Source organism: Chionomys nivalis, chromosome 1 (assembly GCF_950005125.1).
Source record: "Chionomys nivalis chromosome 1, mChiNiv1.1, whole genome shotgun sequence".
Lineage (NCBI taxonomy): Eukaryota > Metazoa > Chordata > Mammalia > Rodentia > Cricetidae > Chionomys > Chionomys nivalis.
The window spans coordinates 186,591,048-186,610,363 of NC_080086.1; positions in this window are offsets into that span (position 1 = coordinate 186,591,048).

Consider the following 19,316-nt stretch of genomic DNA (forward strand, 5'->3'; position numbering starts at 1 on the left):
TGAAAATATGTATGTATTTACGTCTCCTGACATAACAGGGTATATCAAAATGCTGTGACGATGAAGATTTTGCACCGGTGCCAGTGTTTACAATAAAAGCCATTTTCTCCCTCCTTGGATGCATTAATATCGCGTTAAAAGGCAGAGACATTAAAAAGTTACCACAGAGGCCTGTACATACACTTATTGGAAATAAACTATCTAGAAAGTCACTCTTAGATACATTTAAAGGACAACGTTTTACCATGCATAAGCAAATTCAGTTTTGGCTTACTTTATTTTATGTTATTTTCATTCCAGCCTTTATATGACTTAAATAAACTTTCATTTGCAATCATTAGCCCATGCTGTTGAATGCAGCCTTCAGTCATTTTCAGGGATAAACATCAAATGACCAAGCTGTTTTATTTGGAAAAGCAGCTTCTACACACATACTGTATTTTCCTCTCCGGTAAATAGTTTTCAATTCATTTTAAAAGCCTAGACTTAAGTTTTAGCACATACATGAGATAGCTGTGTCTAACACTAGTTGGGTGTCCCAGAACTCAAACACTATCACACAGCACCAAATTCTACTTTTCTGAACCCAAGGTTCTATTACCTTCCAAATCAAATATACTATACACCTAGTCACCCTGTCCTTGCTCCCCACCCACGCCTCCTGCTTCATATCCATTCCCCAATTGACAGGTGCCATGTTGCTCACCTCCCTTGGCACCTTCGCCTTTCCTGTCTGTCTGAGATTTCTATGCCCGTCTTCCATTACCGTGGTTGTTTCCTTCTAGCTAAACACTTACATTTATGAGTAGAAATATGACATTCAATTTCTTGTCTATGAATTTAAGCATTCACCTCCACTTTTCTGACTAAAATTAATTTCCACTCAGCACAACACCATCCTATTCTTTATAAGTCATCGAGTGTGTTTGGGGATCATTTGTTAGGTACATAGATATCTCAGGAATGTAATTTGCTGGTGGCAAAAGCTATGTACTATTCACTATATCCCTCTGACTCTTCCGTAAAATAGATTTCTAGGGTATATGTAGTTCATCAAACACGGTACCTTTCTTATGCAATCTAACCCTGTTCTAGATGCCTCATGTTTGTCCAGATAAGCAGCCAGTGCACACCAGATTGCTGAATCTTAAACAAATTCACCTGGGCTTTGGAGGAATTCTAATTGCATGTAGTATATTTCCTGGATATTTTGGACGATGCATTAACTCTGAAGAGCTTACGTTTTATGTGTCACATTTTAAACATGTGAGCAGGTGGAATTGAGAGTAGCACCATGTAATTCCTGGTTCCAGGAAAGAGCAAAGCTCTCCTGGCATTAGTCCTCAGAGGCCATTTAAAACCTAGCTGATGTAACTGTGAATTATCTACATAAAAACCAGTCAGCTCTAAGTAGCTATTATGGGGAAGGTCTATCTCTCTGTTGTGTAGAAACATGAGGCAGAGAGAATATGTGGCAAAGTAAGCATACAGGAATGCCTTCTGTGAGTTGCAATCCAACTTGGCCAAAGTTATTTGGGGTTTGGAAGGCATATTACAGTCAGAATTTATCACAAGAGACTAGCACAATAATCTACCGAAAGAATAGAGCGTACTATAATCTAAAATGTCTCACCAAATCTTTTCCCAACTCAAAATGTTACCTCACTATGATGCACCTTAAGGACCATCGATTTCCTCTTCTCCTTTTGTTCAAGTCACTGATAGGGGCTGGAAAGATGGCTCCGTGGCTAAGAGCACTGACTGCTCTTGCAGAGGACCTGAATTCAGTTCTGAGTACCCTCATCATGGCTCACAACCATCCCGAATTCTAGGTCCAGGGAATCTAATGTCTTCTTCTGACTTCCATGGTCCCTTGCATGCACAGGGTGTACATATATACATGCTGACAAAACACTGATACACATAAAATAAAAAACATCTCTTGATCCCTGTTTGTTTGTTTTTTGAGGCAGAGTTGGATGTGGTTCAAGCTAGCCTCAAATGTCCTATATACCTGAGGATGATGTTGATCTTCTGTCTCCACTTTTGAAATGCTAGAAGTACAGGTATTTTCCACAATGTACATTTCTCAGAAAAAAATAATTGTAATTCTCACTAAAGTAAGATTCCAGCACTAAACTGAATAATGATGTTCTTCTAGTACAGGGTTAGATAATAATAGCTTCATTTTATTGAATCAACACCATGAGCCTGATACTTTATCTGTGACTTTTTTTCATTTGTTCTGTGTTTGTACAACAACACAGAAAAATAAGTATAATTATCTCCACTTTGTTTTTGAGGAAACTGAAGCAGACATAGCAAAAAGAAAAAAGTAGAAGATAAATTTGGGCTCATATATTTCTGACTCAAGAGTCTATGCTTTGCAACTGTATTTTTTTTCCTGTCTCTTTGTGATAGTTAAAATGCACTAGGGTACTAAAGTCTCACTTTAAAGCTAAGACATAAACCTGTTACTGTCACTTAATACTCCCTAATTCACATGGATTCAAAATAGAGATATATTCATAAATGACTTAGGAAAAAAACTCACAAGGTCTCATCAGGGTTGGGACAATGACTTTAGTGTTCTATCCTAATCTTACAAAGACCCAAGTCCCCACTTGTGCCTCTCCTCCTTCTAACCACTGGCACAGTGAGTTTCTCACTCTTCACTGTTCATCTCTAACAAAGGTCCCATGCCTTTCCACGCCACATCTCAGGATTTGGAGAAAAGTCTCGGTAGTGCAAGTGCTGTCCAAGTTTTAAATCTTCAGAACCCAGATAAAGGTCATGTGTTTTGGTGGTTGCTTATGTTTCCACCCGCAGAAGATAAAGACAAAGGACTTTCCAAGAACAGCTGCTTGGGGAATTATCTGTTGCTGTAAGCTCTGGATTTGTTTGAGACCTTGTCTCAGAGGGTGAGGTAGAAGGATAGATGATTGAGAAAGATTTTGAGCACCAACATCAGGATTTCATGCTCAATTGAACAGCTGTGTGCTTACAACAACACACATACATGTGCATGTACACAAACAGACACACACACACAAACACTATATATGTACATATGAAAATGAGGAAAAAATTAATACACATCTTAATGATTAGTAGTTTTATTCACAGAAATCTCTAGAGATAGTGTACTATTTTTAAATATAGTCAATAACTTTTATTTACAAGTGTGCAAAACTGCACATGTAGAGTGTTCATATACCACCTTGATACTGACAATGTCTATGTTTCTTGTTGTCCTTTCTACTGTATGTGGTCTTTTGTTCCATACTTCCTGCAGTCACTTATGATGACCCAATTCATTATCCACAGTCCCATCTAAAGATTAAAAATGGAAAAATCATCTTAAGCATTTTCTTATGAGTAGGCTAATGACTGCCCACATCTTAGACACCCCTAATATTGAACTCAACTTATTCTCAATATGAGTGAATGTGTCTCAAGTTACACGTAGTTATGATATTATAAGGACAGGAAGTCTTCTCTCTTATGCAAAATCTACAGTATGGCCGGGCAGTGGTGGCGCACGCCTTTAATCCCAGCACTCGGGAGGCAGAGGCAGGCGGATCTCTGTGAGTTCGAGACCAGCCTGGTCTACAAGAGCCTAGTTCCAGGACAGGCTCCAAAACCACAGAAAAACCCTGTCTCGAAAAACCAAAAAAAAAAAAAAAAAAAAAAAAAAAAAAAAAAAAATCTACAGTATGGATTTTCTGCAACCTACTTTAAAGTGAAACAGATTCAGGCCCAAGAATGCATGTGGAGTCTCTCTCTCTTGTTCTTGTTCTCATATAAGTAATTCAATATATTTGCTAGTAAATTATTTTATAGTATTACCATAATATTTAATGCCCTTTGAGATTTTAGAAACTTGTACAAAATATTTTTAAGAACTTCTGATGTGGGATTCCCCTCTGTATGATGTGAATACCTTTGGTTAATAAAGAATCTGTCTTGAACCTGTCAGGGCAGAGTAGAAAGGTAGGTGGGGAAAACTAATCTAAATGCTGGGACATAGAAGGCGAAGTTAGTGAGGCGCCATGGAGCCTCCAGAGGATAAAGATACAAACTACCAGACAGAACCTTGCTGGTAGGCCATGAGCCTTGTGATAAAAGATAAAATAATGAAAATGGATTAATTATAGATGTAAGAGCTAGCTAGCAATACACTTAAGTGATTGGGCAAACAGTGATCTAAATAATATAGTTTCTGAGTAATTATTTCAGGAGTCTGGGTGGCCAGGAAGCAAACAAGCAGGCCCCTACAACAAATGTCAGAATTTTGCTGTTCTTGAAATAGCCCGTTATTAATCAACCAAGCAAAGCCATTAAAAGGAGATAAGTTAAGATGGATTTGACTTCTCAGCTATTCTTTTCTTTAACTTTGACTAAAAATGATTTCATATTAGTTATCTGAGAATTTCTTAAATTTCTTACTTGTGGATTACAATATGTATTAGTTACTTTTTGTTGCTATAATAAAACACCATAACCAAGGCAACTTAAAAAAGAAAGAGTTAATTTTTATTTGGCCTTCAGGTTGCAGAAAGCGTCATCACAGAGAGAAAGCATGACAACGCAAGGTAGACTAGAGCAAGATGCCAAGAACTAACATTTTTTACCTTAAGCAGAAAACACAAAATGTACCGCCAGTTGTTGTAGAATATTAATTAAAGATGTGTTACTTTTGTTTATGCTGTGGAATATTTCTTTAATAATGCAAAGATGTGTTGTATTTTTCTTATTCTTCTTCTTTTTAACTTTTTAGACAGGGTTTCTCTGTGTAAACGTCCTGGCTATCCTGGAAAGTACTCTATCAACCAGGCTGACCTCCAACTCAGAGATCCACCTGCCTTTACTTCCCTGAGTGCTGGAATTCAAGGTGTGTACCACCTTTAACACTCAGATTGTGTTGCATTATTTTATGTTGCACTTTTTAATTCTGTGAAGCAGTGTTGCTTTTCCTATATAAAACACCTTATTGGTCTAATAAAGAGCTGAATGGCCAATAGGTAGGCAGGAGAACGGATACCTGGTGATAGAAGGCAGAGAGAATAAATAGGAGGAGAAATCTAGGAAGAGAATATCAGGGAGCAAGAAAAAGAGAAGGAGAGCAGGACATCGGGAACCAGCCACTGAGCTATAAAAAAAAGCCATGGAGTAAGAAGTAAAGAAAGGTATAAAGGACAGAGAAAGATAAAAGTCCAGAGGCAAAAGGTAGACAGGATAATTTAAGTTGGAAAAAAAAAAATAACTGATTAGAAAGAAGCCAAGCTAAGGCTGGGCATTTATAAGGAAGAATAAGACTCCGTGTGATTTATTTGGGAGCAGTGTGGCAGGCCCCCAAAGAGTTGAAGATTAAACAACAACAAATACATCCAGTAGCTTACTTTCTCCAGGAAGCTACACCATCTAATCGTCCCCGAAAGAGAGACACAAACTGGCAGCCAACCATTATTCATATGCCTGGGACTGTGGGAGATATTTCTCACTCAAATCACCACAAAACGATTTACCCATTGCTCCTATGGAAATTATAAGCCTTGACTTGAAAAAGCAAAATGCAATTTTAAAAGGAAAAATATATAATATACAAAATACAATGAATGAGATAAATGCAATTGTTAATAATTTTTTAAATTCAAATTTATAGTAATTTGTGAGATATTAAGCTTTATAAAATGCATTTCAAAATACTCTGCACAAATTATCAAAATAGCAAATATGGTTTTAAATTGTCCTTCATGCTCTATAGGAATGCATGAGTAGACATGTATACATATGTTTTATGTACGCATATATGTGTATGAATGTGTGTAACTCTTGGGTGTGCATGCACATGTATGTACGTGCACTGTTGAAGTGGGCATTTATTAATCCCAGGATATGGGTAGCTATGTTTAGTTTGACCTAGAATTCCAATTTCCATGTTCATATAATTTCTCCTAGTGACAAAACTGTCCTTCAGAGATAAGAGAGCCAGTGCTACATATAAGGCAGAGATAAACAAGGTCAAAATAAAAACAAACCTTCAAAAACTGTGTGAAATTTAAGGAAGTGTTGTAGGCAGAAAGATATGACTTCATTAGTGAGGCTAGAAGTATTCATTTTTCAGAAATTTAGCTCTCTATAATTCTTTTATTTCTTTCACAAATTGGATAATTAATGTGAGTTAGTCAAAATCCTCTATGGTTACAATCTCTGTGATTCTTTAATAATATAACTCTATGGGCTCATTTCTCATTTTCTTCCGTACCTCATTTAAGGCTTGAAGTCAGTGGGAATTACCCCAGGCAAGATGAATTAGAAACTATCTGCCTAATCACTTAAGGCAGACTGTCAATTTTTAGAAATTATTAAGTACATCTACACAGTCATAGGAAAATGTGGGTTTTCATAAAAATCCACATTTTTGTATTTTTAATATAGATGGGAAATTTTTAAAACTTAAAGGCTCAGAGGATTATAGAATTTCAAAATCATAGGATTTATATATTATTTATTTATTACTCATTTGTTGGAGAATTTTTCTGAGAACTTCATATGCCTAAAGGTAGCCTCTTTTTCAAGTGACTTGAACTTTGTGGTCCTTAGCTTTGGGATGTTGAATCAGAACTGGGAAAAAGATGAAGTTGTGAAATTCTTTAACGTTGTTATTGCTCAATTCTGAGCCTACAACTACTCAAAAGTTACCCAGTTGACTGGTGTCACAAATAGGTATACTCCCCAGGACCTTTTCTCCCTACCTACCCCATGTCCTCTGCACAATAATGCTCCAAGTTTCTAAATTCAATAATTCCTGAGTCCTCAACATATTCTTCCTGTCTATAAATGATCAGTTCATTTCAGCTCATACAGGAGCTCTATTAATTAGTACCAAAATATTACATATTCTCTCTAACAATTGAATATTTAAATATGAGGATGATCTATGTTCAATACTAAACTTATATAATTTTTAGCAAATGACATATAGCAACTATATATCACTGGCATATAGCTTTCTTTGTCAACAGTGTTGGAGGTTCACAGGCAAGTCAAGGTGAATCAAGACCTAGGTCAGCTGACAATTTGTAAGTCAACACATTGATGCACTATTTTGTATTTGCATTATGCTTATAGCTTTTTTATTGACCCAAAGTAACCTTTAATAGTGAAATACTCTTCTCTGTATCTCAAGCCACATGCCATACAACTTGTCCTATAAGTGGTGACAGGTCCCTTTTTTGAGTGTGTAGAAAAGATAATCAGGTCCTTTGTAGCACATGCCTGACAGCTCCCGAGCCATCCTTCCTTATCTCATGTGTCGTCTAAATAAGTTACTTTACTGATGTCAGTAAGAGAAGCAAACAGGTAATGAAGGTTCAGTCAGCAGTTCAACTCACCACATTCTAAGAATGATTTTTCTTGCTACTATCATCCTATTCCAGTCAAAACCCCGGACCTGGAGTGGTGTGGGAAGTCCTATATATGTGTTGCTTTCAATGGTTGATAAAGAAGCTGGTTCTGGTCAATGGCCTTAGAGTTGGTCCTTTGTATTTGTGTGCCTTATAGTTGTGCAGTCATTCAGCGAGAAAATCAAGCTCCATGTACTTTTATAGACCATCTATCAATAATAGATTATGAGACAATGTAGAAATCATTCTTGTAAGATATTTGAGTAATCATTTTTGTTAAGGAAACAAATATCTTTTAATATTAGATTTTGCATTATTGAGATTTTAGATCTGAAAAATGTTTAGCCTTTTAATGTCATATGTGAAATCTAACAGTTTTAATTTGAAACTTTAAAAATCATTAACCCTATATGTAGTGTGAATTTGAAATATTTAACTACTGTAATATTCATCATGATGTGTATTTCATATGTATTTTAATAACCTGGGCAAAGAGGGAATTTCATAGAATACTCTGCCTCAATACACATAAATAAACAACTAGTGTTAAATCCTCATACTCAAATATAGAAATGAAGTGCAAGTGTTCATTCTCCAAAAGTTTGGCTAATGTATACACAGGTCAGACTATAGAATATATCTATAACTTATGTGAATATGAGGGGATAGCTTGTCTCTGATGGAGCTAAACACACTCTCATTTTAATACATTTGATCTCAGTTATATCTCGCATGATCCAACAGAAAGGGCTTCATTTCAGGGTTAGGTCAGAAAGAATCATTTTCTACATCAGTCATGTCACACTTCATTCCAGGTTGTGAATGTTCTGTTGTGTCTTTGGGGTAGTTAACCATTCTCCTTTAGGCAGCATGGGTTTCAGCAAGAGTTATATATAATGGCGAGTATATACGTACTTAGTTTTCTTTCTTGACTGAGATTATGGATCTTACTTAAAAGTTCTATGTGTATTCAGTTCAGGAAAACTCTTTTTAACACTCCATCTTTCATTCTACAAAATATTTAATGTGTCTGGCATCCACATTTATTGCTTGCTTTTTTTAGAAACAAAAATTTGTTTTCTAGATGATTTCCCTTAGTAAAAGGGTGGCATTATAGCACTCCTGACACATTGGGCCAGGCCAAGAGTAGTTGAAGTAGTAACCTCTTGGGAAGGTAAAGACCAGTTTTCAAACAATAGTCTACAACTACACGGATGGCTCACATTTCCCTGCTTCAGATGAACAGTTTTTAAAAATGCTATGTCAAGAGTATCCTACATTTTATTTGTATTTTTTTGTTTGTTGTTTTTCTCACTAACCAAGTTATCTATTTCCGAAAAAACTGGCCCTGCATTTCAGGTTCTGCTGAAGAACATGGAACTTTTAGAAAGATTTGTGTCACACTTCTGAGAAGAGACAAACACAGGGATTATAAAAGCAAAAGTTAGATTTCCCATAGAAGAAGTTAACTTCAAGGAATTTTATTCCTATCTGCCTTTTATATATGAGAGCACAATTAAATTAATAGGATAATATTTTGATACTGAATACTCTCCTTGATCCTGAATTTATATTTTAGATTGTGTACTTTTATGGAAGACAGGCATTTGTAGAAATACAGCTTGGTGGAAAATCCATTTTTATGAGTGCTATGCTGGCAATATTGAAAGCCCATAACACAAGGCTAAGAGAATGAGTCAGGTCTGGTCTACAAAGGTTTTATATCTACATATACAAAAGCTGATCCCTGCAGCTCTAAATTTAACTCCCATGAGAAAATCCTGTGATTAACAGAAGGTCCTCATTGATTGTGCAGGTAACAGATGGACATGCCACAGTGAAATATCTTCTCCTTTTTATTTACAAACAAAGGAAGACTTTTTTATATGGGCAGAAATTGAAACATTATTGAAATATTGCTTGGCTCAACTTAAACTTTAAAGCCTTAGAGGTTTCATAATAACATGAATGCATTTTTGTGCAACATTGTACGTAATATTTAAAGTAGTTGGTAAATATAATCCACAAAATTTTGTGAGTTCCCTTCGAGTGTGTTGGTCTCTCCAGAAAAAATTATGCACCTACAACATAATGAGGTAATTAACCAGGGAACAAAAGCTTTTTCTTCTGTTCCAGACAAAACTGACTTCTGAAATACAAGCAACACATGCATTCTGTTTTGGATTATCTACCTTGTCTTGGATGGCGATTTTGTTGTTAAACATCTCGTATTTTGTATAATGACAAAAATATCTGAAATGAAAAAAAACATTAAAGAGACAATTACAATAAAAATGGTTGAGTGTCTCTTTAATAAATGTTTCCATTTGATCAATGTGCTCAACTTTGGTAAGTTATAATATTCAGCAACTAAAAATTATGGATGCTTATTTTGACTGGCAGTTGTGCTAAGAACCGCAATTATCCTACAACTAAATGATTTTAAAAATCACATTCAGACAGCTCAATTAAAATATATTTCAAAAATCCTGAACCAAAGAAGTAAGTATAATATTCCAGAATATGGTCCACACAATCTAGAACCATTAAGGTTATGGAACCATGTAACATACTTGTCACTGTTGATTTAAAGAATCTCTACCTAAGTTTCTGTCTTTAAAAATGAGGTGTATGTAACAGGGCATAGCTAAATGAATCTTTATGAAATATTTCAAGTACTGACTTCCATATGGCATGAATTAAACTGTTTTGGATAGAAGTAAACAAATGCTTCCTAATTATATTAAACTAATGAATTATGTACAAACAAACTCTGATGTCAATATGCTTAAGAAATATTTTTATGTCATTAGAATAATTAAAACATCCATGAAAATGTGAAATTATTCAGAGAGAATGAACCGGCACAAGATGTTTTTGTTCTAAGTGAGGAATAGAAATGTGAGGGTGTTATTTCATCTTGTTCCCCAGCTCTGAGTCTAAGTTCAGTTGCCTTCAAAAGGTATATATATATATATATATATATATATATATATATATATATATATATATATCTTTAGTTGAATTAAGTCCATGGGACCACAAAGCAAAATGAGAAATTATCCTTTTAATTAGCTTTAGTAAGTTTCAATTAAATTATTTTCTGAAAATTAATAATAGTGGAGGACTTTTCTAGGTCTTTCTTTTAAAAGACATATGTACATCTCTTTAAAAATAAAACCATTAGCAAGAAATTTTCTTGGCCAGAATGAGAAATTCTCTAGATATCTGTAATTTATAAAAAAAATAGAATTAAGCAGTCGAAGAGCGCACGATGTTCCTAAATTACCAAGACCATCATAGCATATGCCCAGCAGTCATTCTTTGAGCTAACACCTTTTAGAGCCAGAATTTAGGCAGGAAATTGAATCTGCAAAAGGAAGAATCAATGAAGCATTGTATTTTATAATATTTTCAGATGAATGGGTAAGTGTTCAAGGAGAAGGAGTCATCAGGTTTGTAGAGATGACAAGTGGGAGAGGAGGCTCTGGAAGGAGACTCTCAAATGCCTTCTTAGCTAGCTTCAGTGGATCTCATTTGTGGAACTCAAAATAAGTGATCAAACCTCCTTGGATCCCAGAACCCTGTATCTGTGAAATACATAATTTGTAAGTTCAGCATTAAGCATCTTTATTTTGATGTATCAGAAATACTATATTCTTCTGAAGCATTTTAGAGATGTTTTATAAATATAATAGAGATGTTAACTTGAACTTGTTAATGAGAATCTTTTCCAAGAAGTAACTAGTCCTTTTGAGCATAAAACATCCATTTCTTCAACAGTATATTAGGATTTGTAAAAATATATCTAATCTTTCCCTTTTGAAATTTGCGATGTGGTTTTATTGTTTTCAGACAGACACCACACCCTCAAGGCAGGGCCACTATATAAGCTGGTATTTTGTGAGGACTTCACAATTCTATCAGCTATCATTTATCAACAAAAAAGTGATGTGAGACTCCCCTCTGTATGTTGTGAATACATTTTATTACCATTAGCTAATAAGGAAGCTGATTTGGGTCTATGCAGAGCAATGTGGGAATTCCAAGTAGAGATAGAGGAGAAAAAAAGCAGATTCAGGGAGATGCCATGTAGCTACTGAAGGAGACAGATGCCCTGGAACCTTACTGGTAAGTCATGAGCTTTGTGGTAATACATAGAATAATAGAAATCGGTTAATTTAAGATGTAAGAGTTAGTTAATGAGAATCCTAAGCTAATAGGCCAAGCAGTGTTTTAATTAATACAGTTTCTGTGTGATTATTTCAGGTTCTGCCTATAGAAGGGTTTCAACAATAGCTTTTAGCACATAGACTTCCCAAGTAATCGTGAAAATGTACTACTCCAGACAGGAACTTCTGGAGCATAAGCTCCCTTTTTTATATAAGAGAGGTATGACGTCAAGGTTCTAGGGAAATTTCAGATCTTTAGGCACCAGGGATCAGAGAACCATGGCTTCTTTAATCAGGCTTAATCAGGTACTAGAAGCCCTTATTGAGGTCAGACTACTTCACCTGTCACCTGACCATAAATTCCTGAAATAGGGCTAATCATTTACCCCAGCAGCCACCCTCATGGGCAATGTTCATCTAGAAGATCTCACCTATCATAATTTACTTCCATGACAAGCCATCTTTTCTCCTGGGTTCACAAAGGAGTTTCTAGATAATTTTCATAACAGAGTAACCATGACAACATTTCCCAAGAGTTACTCCTCTTACTGTCCATGGTCACCTTGCCACACGTTATTACTTGATGCCTATACCTGCATCCTAGATTCTTGCTTATTTCCCAATAGAAAGTGAAGTCCTTTTCAATTCTTACCAAAACCTATGTACCTATGTAGCTTTCTCCTCCTCCTCCAGATCCTCCTCCTCCTCCTCCTCCTCCTCCTCCTCCTCCTCCTCCTCCTCTGTCTCTCTCTATCTCGAGACAGGGTTTCTCTGTGTAGAGCTTAAAAGTACTTGCCATACAAGCAAACTCAGAAGTTAAGCACCTCAACATTTGCTTATTTTTTATCCATCCTCAATCCTTAAAATATGATTATCCCTCCCATATAAACTAAGATTCATGTATATGCTTTTGTTCTACATTTAGCTAGAGCGCAACATTAGCAATATCCATTTCTTCTTACTGCTAAACTCATAGAACAGCTTTAATGGTGGACGGGGTACAGGATGAAAAACTGGCTTTCTAATAAGGAAATCTGATGTTCTATACCACTTAAACTATGACTTCAACACTCCATAAAGTCTAGGTTATGTTATGTGATAGATGTTTTATAGATAGTGAAAACTAAATCAAAGGTATGAAGCTGGCAATGTGTTTTAATTTGTGTCAAATTTCATATTAACTTTTAATTTATTCCTGTATCTTAAAACTCAAAGCATATCAACAGCACATTTTCTGAATGCTGGCACATTCAGTTAAAAGTAGTTATCTGGATTATTGAATCCAAAATTTTAAGTTAATCACTTTGTAAACTTGAAGGTAGTTTATTCAAGATATACCACATGCTGCCTTTCTTGTAATTGTTATTAGTAATAGCTAATAATCATTTGTCTTTATTTTACATTAGACATGAACAGCACATAAACAGAAACTATACTAATGTGCATATGTGTGATGATACCACATTGATATCATAAAGAAAAATAATGATGATAAATTTAAAATAGAATCAATGTCTTTTCTTCTATAATTGTGATTGTTAGGAAAACCAAGACTCATATTTGTAACAGCATTAATTACAAAAAGCAACAATGTTTGTGTTGGTATACACACATGTGTAGGTTCAGATGTGTGTATGCAGAGGTCAGAAATTGATCTCCGGTATTGTTTGACAGAAGTCACTTTATGTTTGAGACAGAGCACTCCCAGGCCCAGAACTTGTGAAGAAGGCTAGGCTGGTTGGTTAAAAGCCCTAATAGAGGAGTACATATGACATTTGTCTTTCTGGGTCTGGGTTACCTCACTCAATATGATGTTTTCTAGATTCATCCATTTGCTTGCAAATTTCAAGATGTCATTATTCTTTTCTACTAAGGGAGACATACATGTATCTAATCTACATGGGGAGTAGAAAAAGACAAGTTCTCCTGAGTAAATTGGGAGAATGGGGACCATGGGAGAGGGTTGGAAGGGGGAGAGAGGAAGGGAAGGGAGCAGAGAAAAATGTATAGCTCAATAAAATCAATTTTTTGTAAAAAAAAAGAGGCCAGCACTGGGATTGCAAGCATACGACACCACATTTGGCTTTTTACTTGCCATCTGGAGACTTAACCAAGTTCCTCGGTCTTGTGCTGCAAGCAAGGACTTTACAAACAGAGCTATCTATCTAGGCCTGAAAATGCTTTGTAAATACATGCAGAGGGGAGGCTATTTCACAACTTTTCCTGTCTAGCTACTACTCTCGAAAAGAAAACAGAGATTATCTGATTGGTCTAAGCATTATGAGGATATGTGGGAGAATAGGGCTCCGTGGCCCATGAGCGTTCTATTTTGCTGGCTCATGCTTAGTTCCCCTTTCTCTCTTTCCTTGCAATACTGATCATTGTATTCTCAGCACACATTTAAATTGGTAGAGGGAAATGATTTTGACTTCCTACAAAATACAAAGAAGTGTCTGACAGAACCCTCTCTCCTTAGGGGAATTAAGGGTGTAAAACAGGAAGATCCCAGCTATGAGAGTTCTTGGAAGAGCACACTAACCCTTGAGGTTTTTAACTTTGAGCTTAAGTACTTATGCAAAATACAGACAACTTCTATGGATGTAGCAGTGCAAATTCAGAGTTTTCTTTCTTCCTGGTTTTTTCTCTATGATAATCTTTTGTAGAGAAGTTAAAAAATCACATTTGTCTATCTAGTTGTGAGGGTGAGATAATATTACATTTTCATAATCTATTGTCCAGCTTTTTAATTTTGAGTTGCAACCCACATGGAGGCCATATAGCTAACTTTGGGTCTGTGCAAAGAATATTGACAATAGTACAAAGGTTTTTGAACATACAACAATGAAATATTAATTCAAAATCATTTACCTAATGAATGCAAGCTGTTTCCAGCTGCTCTGAGCCATGTTGCCCAAAAAGAGTTCGCTGCAGTCTGGGTCTGAGAACACAACATATTAGAAAAAGATGTATTGGTCTGACTAACAGAGTGTAGTCAGAGTAGCCCAACAATACCTGTCTCACACCAGAGAGGATTAGAACATAGTAGTCACTCAGTCCTTGAGACTAAGTGCCTCTGAAGTATCAACCTGACAATCATGGCCTCGAGTATTTCTAGAGATATTCTGGTGTTTAGTCCACATTCAAAACCTAGAGAATATGGTTCTAGGACTTGGCAATGAGGAGAATAGTATAAGTGAATTTGCCAGTGGGAAAAACATCAAGTAAACAAAAGAGTAAAAAGCTTTCCTTCTTCCACATCCATTTATCTGGCCAACTAGTAGAAGGCACTGTCAACATTTATGGTAGATCTTCCCAATCAATTAAGATAGCCAAGACAACTTCCCACATACATGCCCAAAGGCCATGCCAATGTAGAAAATCTCTTACTGAGAATCTGTTTTCAGGTGAGTCTAAGTTGTGTGAAGTTGACAAGAAAAGATAACCATCATAGAAGGGAAGTAAAAGAGTGAAGAAAGATTGAAAGATTGAGAATGGGTAGACTAAAAAGAAAAAAAAAAGAATGATAGAGTGTTTTGACAAAAGATCTAAGAATAAAATTAAGTGTAAGCTCTGTTTCCATTATGGCTAAACGCTAATGACTATGTGTATATCAAAGAAATGTTCAAAATATATCGTGACAATAGTTTTAATGGTAATATCTGATTGTGGAAGAATTTTAAGAAATCTCTATGTACTTCTGAAGATTTTCAATAGCACTAATAGACTTTATACATACATACACACATACATACATGTGTATGCAATTTTATATGCAAACAAACATTTTAGTGTGAATTTAAGGATGCAAAAGAGATCATATTCATGAAATATGGTTTGTTTGTTATTGTATTGTTTGAATTTTTGACCAAGTATGTTGGATTTCATTGTCAGGGAGACAGCTATAGTAATGCCAGTTATGGTGGTGACAAGTCATGGGAGTGGGAAACTTTATAAAGGTTATAGCAGACCAGTATGACTTCTCTGAGGGACTTTTAAAAAACAGTCCCAAGAGGTACAACAAGCTTAATTGGGAGACTAACTCAGTAGAGTTGATGGAGGCTTAAGATTAGGTTAAGGTTCACTGTCTACATACTTCCTGTTTCTTGTCAAATCTTTCCCATTTTTTTCAATGCGATATTGGATAGGTAAAAATATTATTATCATGGCAAATGTGTAAGTCTCTAATCTTCTAAAAGACTTATGTTTGTCTTTTTTACAACATAAGGACATTGTTAATATATGGAAATAAATGCAAAGGATGCATTTTAGATTGGGACTTAGCAGAAATCAATTCCTGAATATATAATAAAGAAATTGGAGATAGTTCTCCAAGAGGAAGAGGAAATTTGTTCACCCCTGCTGGGAAATAAGAGATATTTCCCATAGAAAATAAGTGTGGAAACCTATTAAACTACAAATTAAATAAAAAGAAATCTGATTCCCAAAGATCACTGGGTTACAGTTTATTCAAGCAGAATTTCCTTGACATATTCAGTGTGCATATGTTAATTCCATTAACGTGGAAGTTTTTAGTAGTTGAAGTTTCTGATAAGTAGAATGCCTACACATATGCAGACACATGGAATATGATTGATAAGCAACAATATAAAAAACTGATTTTGAGAAGTTGTCTCCAGTTCAATCTATCTTTAGCAAACCTATGTTTACAGGCAAGTAGAGGTTCATGTTTAGTATTGGTTAATAATTATGTAACTTTCATTTTCATTAATAAATGTCATAGTTATTAATATTATAACAGGCAACATTGAATATTATTTCATTAAAACATTATAATAATACTTGTCAAGATAAAAGGAAATGATGATGTATTCATGAAGACCCGCTCATTCCTTCAGAACAAGTCTTCAAACATGGATGACCGCTTTTCTAATTCAGCAATACTTTCGAATGTTAGAATATTTCCTCAACTTTTGTGCAACTCATAATAAAACAGCTATGAATATGACACTTGTCAAAGTTAATGTAGTACCATATTTTCTCCATTGTTTTCTAAACTACAGACAATCCAATGACCAATTTACCTAGTTCTGATCATTAGTATTTAACAATTGCAAGATGTAAACACTCACACATGGACAATTTTAGGTTACAATATAAAGTCACTGATACTAGAACATTGAAGGGATGAATAAGTAACTATACAATCGCATAGTATGGCCGAGTGCTTCCACTGTGAAGGTATTAAACTAATATCTTCAAGAGCACCCAAATAATAAAACAGTAAAATAATGAAGATGTTTTCAGCTTTGAAGTCACAATTACTCTTAGTTTTTTTTTTTTTGTTTTAATTGTGAATTATTTTTTTCAATTTTTGCATCAGATGTATTTAACTATGACTGAGCAAAGTTCCTGAAAATTCATCAATCAGAGCATATTTTCTCAATAAGCACAGCACTGGAATAACGGCTCATTCGGTGAGAGAAATTAGGCACACATGGGTCAAAGCATAAGCTTTGGAAGACAAAGAAAAGAGAATACCAAGGAGAAACATCTTGCTCTTTTTAAGAGAATGGAAGTGAGTTGAAGTTTACTCTGCTTTGCATTTGATAGTCTTTATGAGGATGCAGTAATGGCTTATCAGATAAAAACACTTGCTGCCAACCCTAAAACCCTGTTTGGTTCCTAGGGCCCACAGGATGGAAGGAGAAATCCAAAAACCTCAGTTAGCTCTGACTGCCATTCCTGAATCATGGCATATGCATGCCACAGGAGAACCCACTTACACAAGATAAAAAAATAGGTAAATAAAAACTTTCAAAAGTCTCCATTATATTTCTACTGTGACCTTGTTAATTTATCATCTTTGGACTTTATAAGTAACACACAATGACACAAAATTATGAGAGTAAGGTTTGTGAAAAACATATCGAGGGAAGTAACGTTAGAGTTAAAATATCTTGAAAAGGAAGAGGTGTCGGCATTCCCCAGTAGCTATTCCCAAAACACCAACACAGACTAAGTCAACTTGTTTTGAGAGCATATTATACACCTTAAGGAGACCTTCCTAAGTTTAGTAAGTACACATAATATTTTATCACAATTTTAATACAAATAATAAAATACTACTAGAGGGCAAAGGCACCCAATTCACAACTACAGATATATTATATTTTCAAATAGGAACTTTCTCTATCCCTCTGGTCTACACACACATGTTCACCCCACACATGCTTAAATACACATCCCATCACATACATACAAATAAAAATTCAATTAGCAATATAATTTTGTAAAATTAAAGCTTTATATTTTATATTTTCTTGTGTATAAAACCACAACAGACTTAAAATATGAACTAAGTTTATGAACCTATCCAAAGCACAAATACAAGTTTTGATGTACATTTTGATATATTCTAATTTTATATATGTGTGTGTGTATGTATGTATGTATTACATATGTGTGCTGTGGGACAATGGTCTTGTACCCTGTCACTTATTTTGTATTGTTTTAGTAAAATGCTGATTGGCCAGTAGCCAACCAGGAAGGCGAGGTGGCCAGAACAGGAGAATTCGGGGGGAAAAAGAAAAGCTGAGTCTGCAATCATCACAGAGGAAGCCAGACACAGAGCAAGCAAGAAAAGAACTCCTCAATGATAAAAAGTATCAAGCCATGCGGATAACACAGAAAAGATTTATGGGTTAATGTAAGTTATAAGAAGAGTTAATAAGAAGTAATAGGTCAATCGGTATGATTAATGTAAGTCTATGTGTTTCTTTGGGAGTGAATGGCTATGGGACAAGGTGGGACAGAAACTTCTGTGAACATATGTGCATATAAACATATTTCATGGTAGATCATATGGATATCTCTAACAGAACACAAAGAGTGATGGGATTATTTAACATTTATGATATTATATTTAATTAGTTTGACTTCTGATAATTACTTTAAGAACAGTAGTGTTTGCCAGGTGGTGGTGGCCCATGCCTTTAATCCCAGCACTTGGGAGGCAGAGGCAGGCAGATTGCAGTGAGTTTGAGACCAGCCTGTTCTACAGAGAAAGTTCCAGAACAGGCTCCAAAGCAACAGAAAAACCCTGCCTTGAAAAACAAAAAACAAAGCAAAACAAAAAACAGTATTCAAATGGTAAATTCTTTCTAATGCTGCTAAACTTCCATTTTATCATCTTGCTATACAATCACTCCACCACTAACCTCAGCATAAAATTTTGTCACAGTTTAAGGACATTAACACTGAAAGTTCAAAAGCAACCAAACTTAATCCACAGAACTCATAATTCTGCAGACCTGGGTTTTTTGTTATTGTTTTTGTTTGTGTTTTTTTTTTTTTACATTTCTACATCTGTAACCATACCATCTTTAACCTTTTAAATATAAGCAAAACTGATGACGGCATAGAGCCGTAGCTACATTTGCATAGTTTTGGTCTATTTTGTCATACATTCCAATTTGTGTTTTTCCAATCTGCTTCTGATTTTTCTATTGTATTTACTCACCTACAGTGAATTTTGAAAACTTTGACAGCTATTAAAATAGAGAATGTCAAGAGGTTAGTTAGTTCCTTTATTAAAACCCCAAAAGACATTGAAATACAAAGAGTGGAAAGGTTTCATTCCTATTGAATTCATTGAGAAACATCAGATTTGGATTGGGATTTATATTTTAAGTCATGTTTTACATATCTGTTCCATACTGAGTGTGCCTATGTATAACGGTATTTTTAAATATGTAAGCCTGTCACTTTTAAAGTT